This window comes from Symphalangus syndactylus, chromosome 1 (genome assembly GCF_028878055.3).
Source record: "Symphalangus syndactylus isolate Jambi chromosome 1, NHGRI_mSymSyn1-v2.1_pri, whole genome shotgun sequence".
Classification (NCBI taxonomy): domain Eukaryota; kingdom Metazoa; phylum Chordata; class Mammalia; order Primates; family Hylobatidae; genus Symphalangus; species Symphalangus syndactylus.
Window position 1 is genome coordinate 152,414,457 of NC_072423.2, and position 18,941 is coordinate 152,433,397.

The following is an 18,941-nucleotide window of genomic DNA, read 5'->3' on the forward strand; positions in this document are numbered from 1 at the left end:
CTGGACTGGTAGGAAATGATGAGTGAGATGGCAGACTGGTTTTATGGTGGACGAGAGGGGGCCTTATTATTTTGAGGGTGAAGAGAGGTGCAGCTTGTGGGGCGAAGCTCAGGGGAGAGAAGAAAAGGCCCTTACAACGATAGAGCCTTGGAACAATTCATTTCTCAGCTGCCGCTCAGCCCAGGTTCTTCAGTCTCCCAAAAGATCACGTTCAGAGTACCAAAAAAGAGACCCAACAGAGTCTCTCAGTTGGACTTCAGCATTTGCAGCCTGTACCTTGGAGGCTCCCTGGGGGCAAAAACCATCTCATTAGCCTAGGCTTTCTTCTTTCCACATAGCACGTTAAGCAGTGAGTCTCCGCACCTGCCCATCCTCTGGATAATTCAGTCCTCAGGTGCACTCAAGAATCCCTTTGGAGATCTGTGCTGCTCAAAGAGGGGACATGGGTCAATGACACTAGCCTTACCTGGGAGTTTGTTAGAAATGCAGAAACTCATGCCTCACCCCAGATCTATTCAAAGGAATGTACATAGTAACAAGATCCCCAGATAATTTGTGTGCACCTTAAAGCGTAACAAATGCATGCCCTTGGCCACTGCCCGCAGCCATGGGCACCTGCTGGCATGTCACCCTTATCTCAATTGTTGGGTAGTGCTTGCAAAAAGGTGGGAGGATGAAAGGTCAGGAAATTGCATGCTTAACCTAGCATTTTCTCTGAATCCCTTCCATACAGATTTTCAAGCATGTTTTTAGATGTTTGTAACAATATGGTTTGGGATGTACAGAATATTGACATTTGAAAATATCTGAGATGACTGGGTGTGGTGGCTCATGCCTGTAATCCCAGCACTTTGGGAGGCTGAGGTCAGGAGCTAGAGACCAGCCTGGCCAACATGACAAAACCCTGTCTTTACTAAAAATGCAAAAATTAGCCAAGCATGGTGGTGAGTGCCTGTAATCCCAGCTACTCAGGAGGCTGAGGTAGAAGAATCCTTTGAATTTGGGAGATGGAAGTTGCAGTGAGCCAGGATTGCGCCACTGCACTCCAGCCTGGGTGACAGAGCAAGACTGTCTCAAAACAAAACAAACAACAACAACAACAACAAAAACAAAAACTAAGAGAGGGCCAATTTCTACCCTCTGATTTTACATAAGAATGCCAGAGGGTCTAAGAAACGTAACAAAAATCATACAGCTAACAAGGAGCAGAGCAAGAAATAGAATTTCAGTCCCTAAATTTCTTGGTTGCTGCTTTCTTTTCCCATTTCATTGCCTAGATCTTATTGGGGAATAATTTCTGTTGTTCCATAAACAACTGAACATTAATCTTCAAATATTAGCAGGAGAAAGCTAAATAAGAACCAAATTAGAAAAAACAAAAACAGCAACAATCACAAAAAAAATGAGGAGAAAGAGGAGAGGGAATCTGTTAAACGAAGTAGTAAGCTACACTTCGTAAATTTAACTTTTATTTTCAGTTCAGGGGTAGATGTGCAGGTTTGCTAAATAGGTGAACTCGTGTCATGGCAGTTTGTTGTACAGATTATTTCGTCACCCAGGTATTAAGCCTAGTTCCCATTAGTTGTTTTTCCTGATCCTCTCCCTCCTCCCACCCTCCACCCTCAACCAGGCTCCAGTGTCTGTTGTTCCCCTACTTACATCCATATGTTCTCATCATTTGGCCCCCACTTATAAGTGAGAACATGCAGTATTTGGTTTTCTGTTTCTGCAAAAGATAAAGGCAGTTTCTGTTAATTTGCAAAGGATAATAGTCTCTAGCTCCATCCATGTCCCTGCAAAGGACATGATCTCATTCTTTTTAATGGCTGCATAGTATTCCATGGTTTACATGTATAGAACAGATGGATGCTTTCAAAGTGACTCAGTTTGCCATATTGCCAAACAAATAGCTGGGAAAATTCACACAGATTTGACTTACTTCATAAACAATCCTCTGTGGCATGCTTCTTTTTTCTTTCAAATTGCTGCTTAAATTTCATCTTGTTCGTGAAATCTTTTCAGGCTAGTATCTCCTGGCACATCATCGTTCAACATTTATTCTCTTTAGTTGTTTGAGGCACACACCCACACAGCTCTCTGCTGTCCAGAATGAAAGAGTATAAAGTATTGGTGAATCGACTCATAGATGGAGATTAATATACTGAACATAACGTAAATCAGCAAATTTCAGTTAGAAAACAAAATATAACACCAAATAAAAAAATTATATCTATCATTTGGTTAAAGCTTTATAGCAATTTGCCTCATCCATTTTATTTTATTTTTGTTTGCTATTTGCTTTTTTTTTTTTTTTTTTTTGACAGTTTTGTTCTTGTTGCTCAGGCTGGAGTGCAATGGCGCGATCTTGGCTCATCACAACCTCTGCCTCCTGTGTTCAAGCAATTCTCCTGCCTCAGGCTCCGAAGTAGCTAGGATTACAGGCATGCACCACCACACCCGGCTAATTTTGTATTTTTAGTAGAGACGGGGTTTCTCTATGTTGGTCAGGCTGGTCTCGAACCCCCGACCTCAGGTGATCCACCTGCCTTGGCCTCCCAAAATGCTGGGATTACTGGTATGAGCCACTGCGCCTGGCCCTGCTATTTGCTTTTCATTTTATTGATACATAGTAGATGTACATATTTTCACGGTATGTGTGATATTTTGATACATTCATTCAATGTAAAAGATCAAATCAGGGTAATTGGGTTATCCATCATCTCAAGTGTTTATCTTTTTTTAATGCTAGGAACATTTGAATTATTGTCTTCTAGCTGTTTTGAAATATGCACTAGATTAGTGTTAACTATAGTCACCCTACCGATGTATTAAACATCAACTGTTATTACTTCTATCTAACTGTACTTTTTTTTGAGACGGAGTCTCGCTCTGTCGCCCAGGCTGGAGTGCAGTGGCGCAATCTCGGCTCACTGCAAGCTCCGCCTCCCGGGTTCACGCCATTCTCCTGCCTCAGCCTCTCTGAGTAGCTGGGACTACAGGTGCCCGCCACCACGCCCGGCTAATTTTTTTTTTTGTATTTTTAGTGGAGACGGGGTTTCACCGTGGTCTCGATCTCCTGCCCTCGTGATCCGCCTGCCTTGGCCTCCCAAAGTGCTGGGATTACAAGCGTGAGCCACCGCGCCTGGCCTACTTCTGTCTAACTGTAGTAATGTATCCGTTAATCAACCTCTTTTCATGCCCCCTCCTCTTCCTGGCCTCTGGAAACGACCAATCTACTCTATATCTTCATAGGATCTAGTTTTTAACCCCCACATATGAATGAGAACACACGACATTTGTGAAATGTTCATTGATATGGTTTCAGAGGTTCATATGTGTCCTGCGCTAAATTCCAAGCTGTACATGTATGGGGTGGGATTTCATGAGGCTAGGCAAAGAATGACTACTGAAGAGCTATAAGATAAACAACTCATGGATCTTAACAGGTTTCAGAGACATTTGAGTTCTGTGCCATTACTGAACACCTGGGATATTTTGTAGGTTCCTGGAAGGCTACTGGCTCTAGAATAAAGGCTTAAGAATTATTAAGGGCTGGGCCCATTGGCGTATGCCTGTAGTGTCAGCTGCTTGAGAGGCTGAGGCCGGAGGACAGCATGAGCCCTGTAGTTCTAGGCTGTAGTGAGCTATAATCGTGCATTGCAACTAATCATTAGAAAATTACCACTTCTTGGATTTTGGTGTTATTATCTACATTAATTTCCTAGGGCCAGCATAACGAACTATCACAAATTGGACGGCTTGGCAGGACAGAAACGTATTGGCTTACAGTTCTGGAGGTTAGACGTTTGAAATCCAGGTGTCAGTGAGACTGGACTCTCTGGGAATCCTCTAGGGAAGGATGTTCCTTTTTGCCACCGCAGCTCCCGGTAGCCCCACACCTTCTTTGGCTTCTGGATAATTCTGCCCTCAACCTCCCTCCATCTTTCCATGGCCTTCTCTCTATGTCTCCTCACATTGGTTTCCTTCACAGATAGGTATGTGTCTGTATCCACATTTCCCCTTTTCTTTTTTATTTTTTGAGGCAGAGTTTCACTCTTACTGGCCAGGCTGGAGTGCAGTGGGTCGATCTTGGCTCACCACAACCTCTGCCTCCTGGGTTCAAGTGATTCTGCTGCCTGAGCCTCCCAAGTACCTGGGATTACAGGCATGCACCACCATGCCCAGCTAAGTTTTGTATTTTTAGTAGAGATGGGGTTTCTCCATGTCAGCCAGGCTGGTCTCAAAATCCCAACCTCAGGTAATCTGCCCACCTCGGCCTCCCAAAGTGCCAGGATTACAGGCGTGAGCCAACGTGCCCGGCCCAAATTTCCCCTTTTCATAAGGACATTGGACATCTCAGATTAGGCCACATTCTATGAATTTGGTTAAATTTGCAAAGACCGTATTTCCAAATAAGGTCATGTGTTGAGCTACTGGGAGTTAGGATTTTAACATATCCTTTTTAGGGGACATAAATCAACCCATAACGGCACCAAAGAAGAATATCAGCAATTATCTGAAAGGGCTATTGAAATACTTTTTCCACGGCCAACTGCGTATCTGTGTAAGGCCAGATTTTCTTTGTATACTGGAACCAAAACAACACAATAGATGGAATGCAAACGCACAGGAGAGCGCAGCTGTCTTCTATTAATGTCATTAAAGAGGCTTTCAAAATGTAAAACAATACTACTGTTCTCATTAGTTTATTTTGGAAAATGTGATTACTCATAAAAATGTGTTATATATGTTAATATGTAATCAGCTTATTATTGCTATTTTAATTGAATTAATAAATATTCTTTAACATTCTTAGCTTTAATTTAGGATACAGTAAATATTGATAGATATAGGTAGATATTCATAAACAAAACTTCTTGGTAGAGGGGGGGGTCCTAAAAATTTTTTTTTTTTTTTTTTTTTTTTAGAGACAGTCTATGTTGCTCAGGCTGGAGTGCAGTGACTATTCCCAGGCATGATCATAGCTCACTACAGCCTAGAACTACAGGGCTCAAGCCATCTTCCTGTCTCACCCTCTCAAGTAGCTGTGACTACAGCTGAACACTTTAGAGCCAGAAGCCTTTTGGGCCGCTATGAAATATCCCAGGTGTTCGATAACGGCTCAGAACTTAAATGTGTGAAACGTGTCAAAATCTGTGAGTTGTTTATAACTCCTCAGTAGTCATCCTTTGCCTGGTCTCGTGAAATCTCACCTTATACGTGCACAGCTTGGGATTTAGCCAAAGATACAAACAAACTCCTGTAAAGATTTTCTAAACTCTTTTATGTAGCTTTCTTTTTTCTTTTTTTTTTTTTTTTTGAGATGGAGTTTTGTTCTTGTTGCCCATGCTGGAGTGCAATGATGTGATCTCTGCTCACTACAACGTCTGTCTCCTGGGTTCAAGCGATTCTCCTGCCTCAGCCTCCCAAGTAGCTGGGATTACAGGCATGCGCCACCAGACTGGGCTAATTTTGTATTTTTAGTAGAGACGGGGTTTCTCCATGTTGGCCAGGCTGGTCTCAAACTCCCAACCCTGAGGTGATCCGCCTGCCTCGGCCTCCCAAAGTGCTGGGATTACAGGCATGAGCCACCATACCCAGCCAGCTCTCTTCTCTTTAGTGCTCTGCCTCTCAAGTTCCAGCTGCTTCAGGCTGCCTGAATTCTGATCTCTGTGTATCTCTGTCTCCTTAATTATATGAGACCGCTGTGTTCCTCCTCTATTGCCAGGTTTGGTAAATGCCTCCAGGTGGAAACTCACGGTGATTATTTTCTTTCTTTGCGGGATTAATCTCCTTGAAAACAATTTTTTCATGGGAAGTTGACCAGTTTTCTAGGTGTTTATTTAGAGGGAGAGAGTTGCTTCCCTGCCAGTTCCTCTGTCATACCCGTGACCCTATGCCTTTTATAACAACAGCTCTTAATTCATCTTTTTTTTTTTAAGTTCTGGGGTACATGTGCAGAACACGCAGGCTTGTTACATAGGTGTACATGTGCCATGGTGGTTTGCTGCACCTATCAACCCGTCATCTAGCTTTTAAGCCCTGCATGCATTAGGTATTTGTCCTAATGCTCTCTCTCCCCATTCCCCTTCACCCCCTAACAGGCCCTGGTGGGTGATGTTCCCCTCCCTGTGTCCATGTGTTCTCATTGTTCAACTGCCACTTATGAGTTAGAACATCTTAATTCATCTTTTAAACATTTTGAATTTATTTTCGTAACTACTTTCAGATTACCCAGAGCTCCTAGGGAAACTGAGCCCGCACCTGGAGCGCCTCTCTGCTCCTCCCCGCGAGCGCCGCTGCAGCCCGGAGACGCCGGTAACCAGCGCCAGGTCTTCCACGCCCGACTCCTCCGGGGTCTGGGGCGCTGGACACCCGTCCTCCTCCTTTCTCCGGGATTGGCCACGCTGGCAGCGTCGCGGTGTCCAGGTCAGGTGAGTAGGTCGGGCTGCCAAGGGCGCCCAGGGAGAGGAGCGCTCTGCAGGGCGCAGGCGTCGCGTGTCGCCGAGGGGCGCGGCAGGGGCCGGCGGCTGGGGCCCCCTCGCGGCGTGTTTACTGTCCCATGCTGCAGCGTCGGGTTGTCCAGGATCTAGGAGGGCGTGGCTGGGCTTTCTGCAGGGACCGCCATCCATGGCTGGGGCTCAGACCACCTGCTTCTCGGCCCTTTACAGACCTCCCGGTGGCTGGGAGGGGAGGTGGGCTCAGCGGACAAATTCAGTGTCTTTCCGTTTTTGCATCCTCAAGCAGGTGGGAGAAGAGGCCCTCTCCAAACCTGAGAGCGGGGCGCACCCTCCCACCTGGGCTCTTCCTTCTAATGTCGGGGTGGAGTGGGATTCGCTTTCGCCTAGATTTCGGTGGGTCGGGCCCCGCGCGCCGGGTTTTACAGGCAGCAGGTTTAGCCTTTTGGAGACGCCGGACCTCGCAGACAGGTGCCCAACTCCAGAAACAGCCCACAGGAAAGGGTGTTGGGGGCTTGAGGTGCATTTAGGAAGCCACTTTCTGGAGGCACTTATTGACACCATTCAGGTGTAGGCAGACCCCAAAGCAGGCGTGAGCTGAGTGCTGGTTCCAGGGTGACCCAGACACGCACAGTTAGCGAAGGGTGAAGGCGGTGCCTGAAGATATAGCCCGGCGCCCAGCACTTCTTAAACCACCTGGCCAGGCAGGTGCTCTTGGTTAGCCCCCTATGATTGGAAAGCCGATTTTAAGCCATTTTAACTTATGCAGACTCTTTCTTGGTGAAGATACTGTGAACTAGTTTGGAGGGGGCGCCACTTAGCAGCTGAGTTGCATCTCTTTCAGGAAGGAGTCTAACCCTCCGATTTTGCTTCAGAATTTTTGCCTAATCTGATCCAGCCTCTCTGTTGAAGCTGATCTGCCCACATCAGTTCTGATACAGGAATCAAAGTTACTATCTTTCTTGCGTCTACTAAGCAGTGATTTCTAACACCTTCTAGTGTGAAGACACCTTTATGATGCCTGTTTTAGAACGGCACATAGTCATTGTACTTGGTGTATTGACAGACTATGAGAAAGCTACCAGGAATTTAATATGAAAATAAATACATTCATAAATAAATTGCTTATGTATTCACAGCAGGCATTTACCTAAATTTGGAAAGTAAGGTTTGAGACTCTTCCGCAGATAATGTGTAGAATCCACATGCACTTTTGGTCCCTGGACCAAGAATCATCATTGTTCAAGTTGTCACTCACTTGGTGTGAGTCTTTGAGGGCTGACTGCAACCTTGTGATCCTTCTGGAAGAAACTGTGGGAGGAGGGAGCAAAAGAGTTAATAGTTTATGAGCATTTATGTGGTGGGTATTGTGCCAAGTGGTTTTGTGCTCACTTAATTCCTGAATCTTCTTAGCGTCACTTATTTACTAGCAGCATTTTATAAACAAGAAAACTGAAGTTCAGAGAGAGGAAGGAATTCTCCCAAGGTCATGTTTCTAGTGAGTGATCCAACTGAAACTTGCACCCAAGTAGCCTGTTGACTGAACCTGAGCTCCCATGTTAGTTACTGAGATTGACTGCTCTCAATTTAATAGTTTTCTTCAAGTCATGTGAGGTACAGACTGAATGTGAGTAGAGAGCAAAATTGTTAGCTGTCCATTAAAAACTAATATTGCCTAAGTATTTTATTTTTAATGGTTTTTATAAGCCAGACTTTTAAAATCAAATGAGTATCTACACTAAGTACAACTTAGTAAGTACGAAGTACTAGTTTTTTATAAGCCAGACTTTTAAAATCAAATGAGTAACTATACTAAGTACAACTTAGTAAGTACTAAGTACTAAGTACTTAGTGGTACTGCACTAAGTACCACTAAGTATTTAGTACAAGTACAACTAAGTACAACTAAGACATGATCCCTTTACCAAGATACTTCAACGTTGGTGTTCATTAATGTTTGAATTTCTGCTTTCAATTCTCTAGATATAAACCAGAAGTGGAACTGCTAAGTCATATGGTAATTCTGTGTTTAACTTTTTGAGGAGCCGCCAAACTGTTTTCTGTAGTGCTTGTACCATTGAGTCTCACCAGCAATACTTAAGGGTTCCAGTGTCTCCACATCCTCACCAATGCCTGTTATCATCCTCTTTTGTGGGGACTGTTGGTCAAATGTAGCCTAATGAGAAAACATTAAATTTAGCATATTTCTCTTATGGAATTGAAGGTTTCTGTCATGGAAAAAATAGATGTTTGTTACTTCATGGCCATGTCTAAGGTCCACTACTGGGCATCAGAACAGATTCTGAAATTAGAACCTATTGTATGTTTATCCTTTCGTGTTTCTGCTGGCTGAGCTTCTCCAAATCTTCGAGTCTCATTTCTCCTCTTTGTAAAATGGGATTCTTGTGCCGGAATGATTGAAGTAAATCTCATATATCTTCACCATTCATTAATAATTTGTAAAGGTTATGGCTGCTATTGTAGCACTTATCCATAAAAATACAGGAAGGTATTTTAAATGTGGTTAAATATGTGATTAGGTTAAAATGTGATTAGGTGGTTAAAGGATTTCTTGTCTTGATGCTTCGGCCTGTTGGGTAGATAAGTCTTGCCACCCTGAGCCTTCATATCAGTTACCCTTAATCAGTAGTTCCCTCTCTCCACATGGGCTCTACCTACAGTCTTACCCATTTAGGTGGGAAGGTGTATTAGTCTGTTCTCATGCTGCTAATGAAGACATACCCAAGACTGGGTAATTTATAAAGTAAAAGAGGTTTAATGGACTCACAGTTCCACATGGCTGGGGAGGCCTTACAATCATGGCAGAAGGCAAAGGAGCAAAGTCACATTTTACATGGTGGCAGGCAAGAGAGCGTGTGCAGGGGAAATCCCCTTTTTAAAACCATCCGATCTCATGATTTATTCACTATCTCCAGAACAGCGTGGGAAAGACTGTTCAGTCCTTCATGATTCAGTTACCTCCCACAGGGTCCCTCTCATGACACATGGGAATTATGGGAGCTACAATTCAAGATGAGATTTGGGTGGGAATGCAGCCAAACCATATCAGAAGGATACAAGAGAAAAGGTCCTTGTTTATTAACATGAGAGTTATGCTCAGTGATGATTTTTATATTGAGAATTCATCAATAAGTTTTCGTCATATTATGAATAATTATTGAAGCCTATTTTGGATAAAACAACTTATTTATTCATTCTCTATTAGGAGTCTGAAGTTGGTTTCTGGTCCTGACCCTGGAGAGGTCTGGGTTTTGTATTATACATACGCCCAGGCTCCTGCGGCATCTTTCCGCAGGCATCCTGCAGCATTCCTGGCCCACTGCAGGACTTGACTGGCCACTGAACTTGACTTGTAGCCATACATTGATTATTCTTCTGGGATGGAAGGCATCGTTCTATTCTAGAACCCCATGGTTTTGGAGAAATGATGTTTTTCTGGCAGTGCCCCAAGGAACCACATTTCTTTCTGCCAAACAACAAACACCAAAATAAATCATTCCTGGTCCTGTGACTCATATTCTAAAGGGTCCCTGCCATCGAGCTTTGAGAAATGACAACACTCGATCTAAATTTTACCAGTTATACCTGGGAAGCTTAAGTTGTTTCCATCATCTTGGACACGTTGTCCCATGGCACCAGTAGTGAAGTCCAGGCAGTAACATTTGTCATTCTGAGTTACACTCTGGCCAGCTTGACATGTGACACGCCCCAATAAATGTTGCTAAAGTAACATAAATCATTATTCTGTACCAGTCAAACATCTGGGGTCCCTATACTGATGTGTCTGTTAAATTATATTCATGTGAGTGGGAACTCTACAGAGAAAGAGACTCTCTTCCGGTCCCTAGCTCAGTGACTTCCACATAGTACATATTCAATGAGCATCTGGGAAGTGGCTCCAGAGAACAAAAATACTGAAAAGATTGTTCCTGGGTCCTCTCTAACTTAGGGCTCTCTATAATCAGATGTAGACGAGTGCTCTCTGTCATGTGGTCCTAGCAACCTACTATGTCATAATACCCCAGGCTGTTACTCCTGTGACTGTATTCAAGGTCACCAGCTCTACAGTGGCACCAACTGTCAAGTTACAAGTAAGTTTCAATACCCGAGGCAAAGCCTAGCTCCTGCTCTATTCTTAGCAGTAACAGATAAAAGTGATGTAGATGATTCATGTGAAAGTCTAGTATAGAAGCGACTATTCTGTCCATAAGGAAGCTGCTGTTATAATGTTCCTTGTTCTGTTTGAGGGTCAGTTGCTATTAAATGTCTTTAAAATGACGTCATCTATAAACTATAGAACTAGGTGCTCCAGAGACCCAATCCATATAATCTCACCTTCTCCTGTGTTTCTTTACCACTGGGACACTTAATTACATTCAGCTACTGTGTATGAAGCATGGAGAGGACTTCGGTTGAGGTGGGAGAGGAGCTGACTCTGAAACCAAGTAAGGCAATAAAGTTCCAAAGATGAGTTTTAGGGTGTTGGGGTTCAGAGGAAGGAGGGGGAACTAAGGTGATCAACTAGCTTTCTTCTGCATACACAGTCCAGACTTTAGGGATAAGTAGATTTTGACATAGGAGATGGGAAAACACCTTTAGTTAAAGGAGAAAGTGTGAAGTAAAGCTTCAAAGTAATGTGTCACTACTTTTCTTCTACTTCTAGTACAGCTGATAATGTTAAAATTCTTACAGCAGCAGATTGAAAGCTTGGTGTCTTGGATCAACAAACAGGCATCTGTGAGATTCTTGTACCTTTAAATTCAAGGCCAAGGTTGATTGCATATGATCCTGAGAGAAGCATGTATGTACTTTTGGGTGGATGAAGTCTTAAATGTGTTTGTCCTTGGGAAGTTGAACTCTCTTCTGCTCTATCCAAGTATATTTCTTGGTAGGAAGAGCCTTACCTTCTTCAGGCCACATAACCATAGTCTAAGAAGCATATGTATTTATCCAGATGATCTTCTGTGACTCACCTGTCCTGAAGCATAAATGTATATATAATTTTGATTTGAGACTTTTACAATAAATATTGTCTAAAACTGAGGTCACATTCTCTTGGATTCCTTGGTTATGTTTCTGCTAAGGTCCTCCTCCTTCCTAATGGACCTCTGTATGTTGGAAACACCTTAGCACATCTCTGGCCATTACTCCTTTTGTCCTATTTCCCTCACTGTAGTATGTGAAATTAGAAAATGTAGAAAAGTTGTGCTCTCTGCTATCCAGGCCTGTTTATAGATGGCAGGGTTTCTGCCAAGCCATCAGCATGTAGTTTTCAGCTCATCTTGACATCGAGTGTGCCAGTGTCAGTGTTGTTTTTCCTTGAGCATGTTAATCTTGTCTTCATATTGAAAATTGAGGCTAGAAAATACAGATGAAATTTCTAGTGAAAAATGGGAAGCTTCCAAAATTCTGTTTCAGAACTAGAGTGCATGCCTTTAAGAACCAGTGTAGCATTGCTCAGGGAACATTCTGTGACCCTGAGCTTTCAACCTTGAATCTGTGCGGTGCCAAGGCTAAATTTATAACTCCAGAGGAAGGCGCACATTCTCTGCAGGTGGCAGAGCCCAACAGAGGGGTCAAATATGGCCAGCCCCATCTTAATAATTTCCAATAATTTCTAAGTCACTTCTCCTTTCCTGGGTAGGAGTAACTTCATGGATGTGGGAGTATACAGAAGTGTAATTTTATGGAAGTTCCTCCATATGCAAGTGTGAGGAAATACTAAAGAAATTCTCCCACTCTAACACCCAGTATGTCGGAAGAATTTTATAGCACATCAAGACCCGGGGGTATCAGCATCCTCATTCTGCTACTCCAGCCCCGCTTTCATGCTTTGCCTGTTTGTCAACATCCCTGGTAGTTAATATTTGAGTTCTTACTATAATACCTAGTGATGTGCTGGAAAATGTTTAACAGTCAGCTCTCTGGGAAAAAAATGTGTGCACATATATACCCACAACTGTTTATAATTAAGCTTACTGATATAAAGGATATGTAACACAATGTACAAATAAGAAAATACACAATATTATTTTCTTTGCTTTTTGTTTTGTTTTGTTTTCTTTCTTTCATTTTTTTTTTTTTTTGAGACGCCCAGGCTGGAGTGCAATGGCGCAATCTCAACTCACTGCAACCTCCACCATCCAAATTCAAGCAATTCTCCTGCCTCAGCCTCCTGAGTAGCTGGGATTACAGACACACACCACTATGCCCAGCCAATTTTTGTATTTTTGTAGAGATGGGGTTTCAGCATGTTGGCCAGGCTCGTCTCGAACTCCTGGCCTCAGGTGATCTGCCCGCCTTGGCCTCCCAAAGTGATGGGATTACAGGCATGAGCCACCATGCCCGGCCTGTTTTGTTTTTCTTTTGAGACAGGGTCTGAGTCTGTTGCCCAGGCTAGAGTGCAGTGGCACAATCATAGCTCACTGCAGCCTTGACCTCCTGGGCTCAAGCAATCCTCCCACCTTAGCCTCCCGAGTAGCTGGGACCACAGGTACACGCCACCATGCGTGGCTAATTTTTTAATTTTTTGTAGAGATGAGGCCTCACTGTATTGCCCAGTCTGATCTCCACATCCTAGGCTCAAGCAATTCTCCTGCCTCAACCTCCCAAAGTACTGGGTTTACAAGTGTGAGCCACTACACCTGGCCATTGTATTTGTTATTACAAATTTAATATAGCTAACTGATTTTCACAGACTGCTTTTTTATTTGGATTCTTAGATCAGAAGCCAATCTATGATTACAATTCAAGATTTAACAGAAGCGATGAATAAGTGCTTGATTACTATCTGATTAGGCAGTGCATGAAGTCAGTGTGTGAATGTTCTTGACATGAAGTTTTTTGATGATTTTACTTCCATAAACAAGTGAGATGAAAGTGAAGCAATGAAGACTTGTGGGAATTAGTCCATCAGTGACATAAATGACTTCTTTGCTGAACTGGATAATAGATTTCAAATACTATGGAGATATTTCCTAAATTTTTTATGGTATTTAAAATTTAATGGTTATAGACACAATACACATATATTTAGTCTGCCTCATTAATACTTCACCACTTCCTTTAAGTCTAGACTAGGGACTGGCCAACTTTTTCTCCAAAAGGCCAGATAGTGAATATTTTAGGTTTGGTGGATTCTCTGCCATTGTTTCACAGAATTAGCCATTGATAACATGTGAGTGAATGGCCATAGCTTTACTCTGCTAAAACTTTACAAAACAGGCATTAGGCTGAGTTTGGCTCAAGGGGCGTTGTTTGCCAGTTCCTGGTCTAGAAATCAAAATGAAAAAACAAAAAACAAAAATGAAATCCCCATTTGTAGTGTTTGCCAATTATCAGGGTGCAAATACTCCCACGATGCCAGATTTCAACCTACCAATGTAACATCATTAAACATACAATTGGGAAGGAATGCGCAGTAGCAAACCTTTACATGGCATTTCCACCATATGCACACAAAAGACACAATTAAATGGTACCTATGCTTTCCCCCATCGTAGGTGATTGTTCAGTATCAGTTAATAAGAACTTGACTCTTTCTTAGGGTTGCAAAATTTGAGTCTTCTTCTTTTTTCTTTTTTTTGAGATGGAGTCTCACTCTATCGCCCATGCTGGAGTGCAGTGGCGTGATCTTGGCTCACTGCAGTCTCCACCTCCTGGGTTCAAGTGATTCTCCTGCCTCAACCTCCTGAGTAGCTGGGACTATAGGCACCCACCACCATGCCCAGCTAATTTTTGTATTTTTAGTAGAGATGGGGTTTCACCATGTTGGCCAGGATGGTCTCGATCTCTTGACCTTGTGTTCTGCCCACCTCGGCCTCCCAAAATGTTGAGATTACAGGCGTGAGCCACCACGCCCAGGTAGTCTGAGTCTTCTAAGAAATAGAAATAGAACACACTCTTTAAACAAATCCTGGACCAACGGGATTAGAGGAGCCTACGAGTCCTACCTGGTGACTATGGACAAAGCCGCTCATGTGCTGTGGAACAAGAGGACGCAGCAGCCTCCTCGGTGTTGAAAGAGCCATGTATAAAGAAAATGATCATCTTGGCAGAGAACCAGGGGGTGGCCAGCTAGCCTTCCTCTATGGGGTTATTCTTTGAGATCCACTTTACCTGACTCTTTTCAGTGTGTTTTTCTAGGATAAAATCCTGGGCATCTTTATGTTTGCACTGGCAAGTGGTCCCAACCCACAATTCTTCAGGCCTTCTCTCTAAGTTGTCTATGTTCTAGAAATTTCCCAATGGCTAAATTTAGTAGGCTGGAAAGGAAAAAACTCCTTGCCCAAATTCACTGTGAGTTGATGATAGGCTAACGTACCACACTTAACCTAAGGATCTAGGCTTTGAGTCATTTGCACATTTTCTTCCTGTGAGATAGAAAAAGGTATGTACACAGCCATGACGTGATTTTCTGAAGGAGGGGGACAGTAGGGGCACATGCCCATTGCTGGAACCTACTGGACTGACTTGCTGAAGCAGCTGTTTGCTTTGGATCCCGGGGTTGAAGGAGCAGCCCCAACCACCACTCCTGCTCCTCCCGCTCCTCCTCCGCCACATCTGCTTTGCATCCATGCTCTGTTGCCTGTGGGAATGGGGAGGAACGTGTTTCTTGGGAGCACCTCCATGATGGCACATGCACCTGTCAGGATGGCTCAGATAAAGAGTGATCCTCCCAGTCCTGCCACAGACCAGGTCTGCCACCATCTTCTCTTCTCAGGCTTCTGTCCAGGCACGCTGACTCAGCTTTGAGTGCTTGGTATGAATTTCCTTAGTGTTTACTATGATCATACTAACTGTCCCTAGACAAATTCATGTGGATGAAAGCCATCGCATGTCAGAATACTGAATCTGTGAGTGTTTACCACAATTAAGTGTTTTACCAGGTATAACTTGAGGGGCAAAGAGAACTCACAATGCGGCCCTGAATGAGTCAGAGTTCCCCTCAGTTTTTCTTAAGCCATCCAACGTCTGAACTCCTAGGCTTCTAAAACCATCCTTATCCATGAAGAAAGAATCTCCAGTCATTCAGTATCTAGTTGAGTAAAAGGAATTAAATTGAAGAGCAATCTCATTTGGGGAAAACATTTGGGTTCCATAACTCTGATAATGTATTTGCAGGAAGTTTGCAGAAGACCTTTAAGAAACCTAATAACTCAGTATGCTTTTCAGGGGGGTGGTGGGAATATTCCACAGGTAGTAACAGGTGCTCAAAAGACCATGGAGGATGTGGCCATATTTGTATCCCAGACCCTGAAGGACAGATTCTTAGATGTCCCAGGGAGTCCTACGAGGCTGATGCAAACACATGCACTGGAGCTGTTGTCTGCTTGGCACCATTACATCCTGTAAGGATGCTCAGACATGCATTTCCATGGGGCAAGTTTATGATGGTCCTGCTGACTGTCTGGATGCATCTGGTAACATGGGCTGGAGTAATTTATTCATCACCACACTTGACTTATTTTTACTAATATCTAATTCTGCAATATTCCTCAAGTTTTCATCCTATAAATTATTACCTTATTATCACTGTGGGTTCTTTAAACTGAACAATATGAAATATCTAACTATCAGCAACAGATATAGACTATGAGGACTCCAGAAAATTCATGTGCTCTCTGATTCTATTTAATTAAATTAATTAATTTATTTTTTGAGACAGGGTCTCACTCTTTGGCTCAGGCTGGAGTGCAGTGGTGCAGTCTTTGCTCACCACAACCTCCACGTCCTGAGTTCAAGTGATTCTCTTGCCTCAGCCTCCAGAGCAGCTGGGATTACAGGCACGTGCCACCACACCCGGCTAATTTTTGTATTTTTCGTAATGACGGGGTTTCACCATGTTGGCCAGGCTGGTCTTGAACTCTTGACCTCAAAAGTGATCTGCCTGCCTTGGCCTCCCGAAGTTCTGGGATTAGAGAAATGAGCCACTGTGCCCGGCCCTGATTCTATTTTAGAACAGACAGTAGGATAGTGAGCTCCAAAGGGCTAGACTATTTGTGTGTTGTCTCAGAGAACATGCTTTAGATCTAGATTTGATGCTTTAGATCTAGATTTGATTCCGTCAATTTAAATAGATCACGTTGTGACGATAGCCAGGGGTGAAGGAGGTTGGACAAACTATATGACCTGCCTTGGTGTTCCCCCTTTTAAAAGTGGAAACAGCACTTTCTGCCTCGTAGGGTTGTTAGGGAACACAAAGAATATGGAGAAAGCTGTCCTGTTACAACTTGATACTGTCATGTTCGTACTCGAATACTAGCTGCAGCTGGTTACAGAAATATCCTGCCAAGGCAAATCGCTTGAACCAGGGAGTCGGAGGTGTCAATGAGCTGACATTGCGCCACTGCACTCCAGCCTGCTTGGTGACAGAGCGAGACTCCGTCTCAAAAACAAACAAACAAACAAAAAAGAAATACCCTGTCAAATAGGGTCTTCATGGAAAGGTGTTGTCACGGGCAGTCAGTTGAGCAACTGTAATATCCAATTCTTCTGTAACCACCCTCCTCTAATTCTACAGCTCCAGCTCCAATGGTATCTAAGATTTATAAGCTATAGAATAGAAGAGACAGGCCGGGCGCGGTGGCTCACGTCTGTAATCCCAGCACTTTGGGAGGCCGAGGCGGGCGGATCACGAGGTCAGGAGATCCAGACCATCCTGGCTAACACAGTGAAACCCCGTCTCTACTAAAAATACAAAAAATTAGCCGGGCGAGGTGGCGGGCGCCTGTGGTCCCAGCTACTCTGGAGGCTGAGGCAGGAGAATGGCGTGAACCCCGGTGGGGCGGAGCCTGCAGTGAGCCGAGATCGCACCACTGCACTCCAGCCTGGGCGACAGCGAGACACTGTCTCAAAAAAAAAAAAAAAGAATAGAAGAGACAGTGAGCTCAGTATTGAATCTGGTCACAACTAGTAAAGAAAAAGATTTGGAACGGGAATCTTATAGTCAGTAGTTCTCACTGACTTCACAATTTAAAATCTCTTCTTCCTAAAACTTCAGTAGCTAGAAGACCAAGCAGTTATGACCCCTAGTCGCATCATCTTAAATAGGAAAAGAAAATGAATTTTGACTCCCAGAGTTGAATCTAGACACTAGCAAATGAAGGTGCTTTTTTTGAAGACCCTGTGTTGCTGTCTCCCGATGGGGGGTCATTGAGTGGGGGAATTTGTTACCTTCACCACTTGGTTTTAAAACTAAACCAGAAATCTGATGTACTTCCACTTGCTTTTTCATTCCTGATGGCCTAGGCCAAAGAATTGGCTCTGCTCCTTAATAATTAGGTCACCCTGAGTTTTACGTAAAGCTTTGAGTGGGTAGAGGGGAAGGGTAGCAGGTGTATAAAGTTAGGCTGGCTTCCTCTGGATATACCCTGACATAGAGGTCCCCCAGCTGCACAGGAGTGGAAATAGCCCTGTGGTACCAGCTTAAGGCAGAGGCAGGATGTGGTTTTATTGCTAATACTGCTGTCTTCCTACCCAGTCGTTTTGCCTTTAGCGTTCACGAGGGGGAGTAATTCTTGTGCCAATAATAATAAAGAATATTCACAATAGCAAAGAGTTGGAACCAACCCAAATGTCCAACGATAGACTGGATTAAGAAAATGTGGCACATATACACCATGGAATACTATGCAGCCATAAAAAATGATGAGTTCGTGTCCTTTGTAGGGACATGGATGAAACTGGAAAACATCATTCTCAGTAAACTATCGCAAGGACAAAAAACCAAACACCGCATGTTCTCACTCATAGGTGGGAATTGAACAATGAGAACTCATGGACACAGGAAGGGGAACATCACGCTCCGGGGACTGTTGTGGGGTGGGGGGAGGGGGGAGGGACAGCATTAGGAGATACACCTAATGCTAAATGACGAGTTAATGGGTGCAGGAAATCAACATGGCACATGGATACATATGTAACAAACCTGCACATTGTGCACATGTACCCTAAAACCCTAAAGTATAATAAAAAAAAAAAAAGAAAAAAAAAAAAGAATATGGTGAAATCACTTAAACAGCTTTAATTTTTGTGTTTCTCTTTTGTTAGAAGCACCCTGTTGGCTACTTCCTGCCTTATGTGTGCACCTTCTACCACTTCCACCAGATCCATTTCCATATCTGCAACTTGTAGGTTTGCTGAACCTACAATTTAGTTGGACTCAAAATATTAAAATAATTCCAGATACACCTACTTACATGGGAAAATATTTCTAGTCCATTTACTCACCACTTTGATCTACCACATGAATCCTTATAGAATATAACTTTGGTTAAAACTATGCATATGGCTATTTAAAAATAGTTTGGTATGATAAATAGACTGCAGTGGTCCTGAAGCCAAACATTTTAAGTGTTTTAAGTTACATAGTTTTAAAAATATATATAAACTTTTGATTGTTTTTCTGTTTGACCAAAAGTAATGGTAGTGATAATGATTTCATAAATTCAAACTTATCTA

General features: G+C 43.2%; 1 long non-coding RNA gene across 1 annotated transcript in view; it reads left to right on the plus strand.

Moving 5' to 3' along the window:
• The window catches only part of LOC134731947 (uncharacterized), a 46,030-nt gene extending 27,439 nt beyond the window's left edge, over nt 1-18,591 (plus strand). Inside the window, exons 2-3 of the long non-coding RNA XR_010114677.1 lie at nt 6,230-6,434; nt 18,531-18,591. This is a non-coding gene — a long non-coding RNA (uncharacterized lncRNA). The remainder of the gene's footprint in view (nt 1-6,229; nt 6,435-18,530) is intronic.
• Nucleotides 18,592-18,941: the final 350 nt, after the last annotated feature.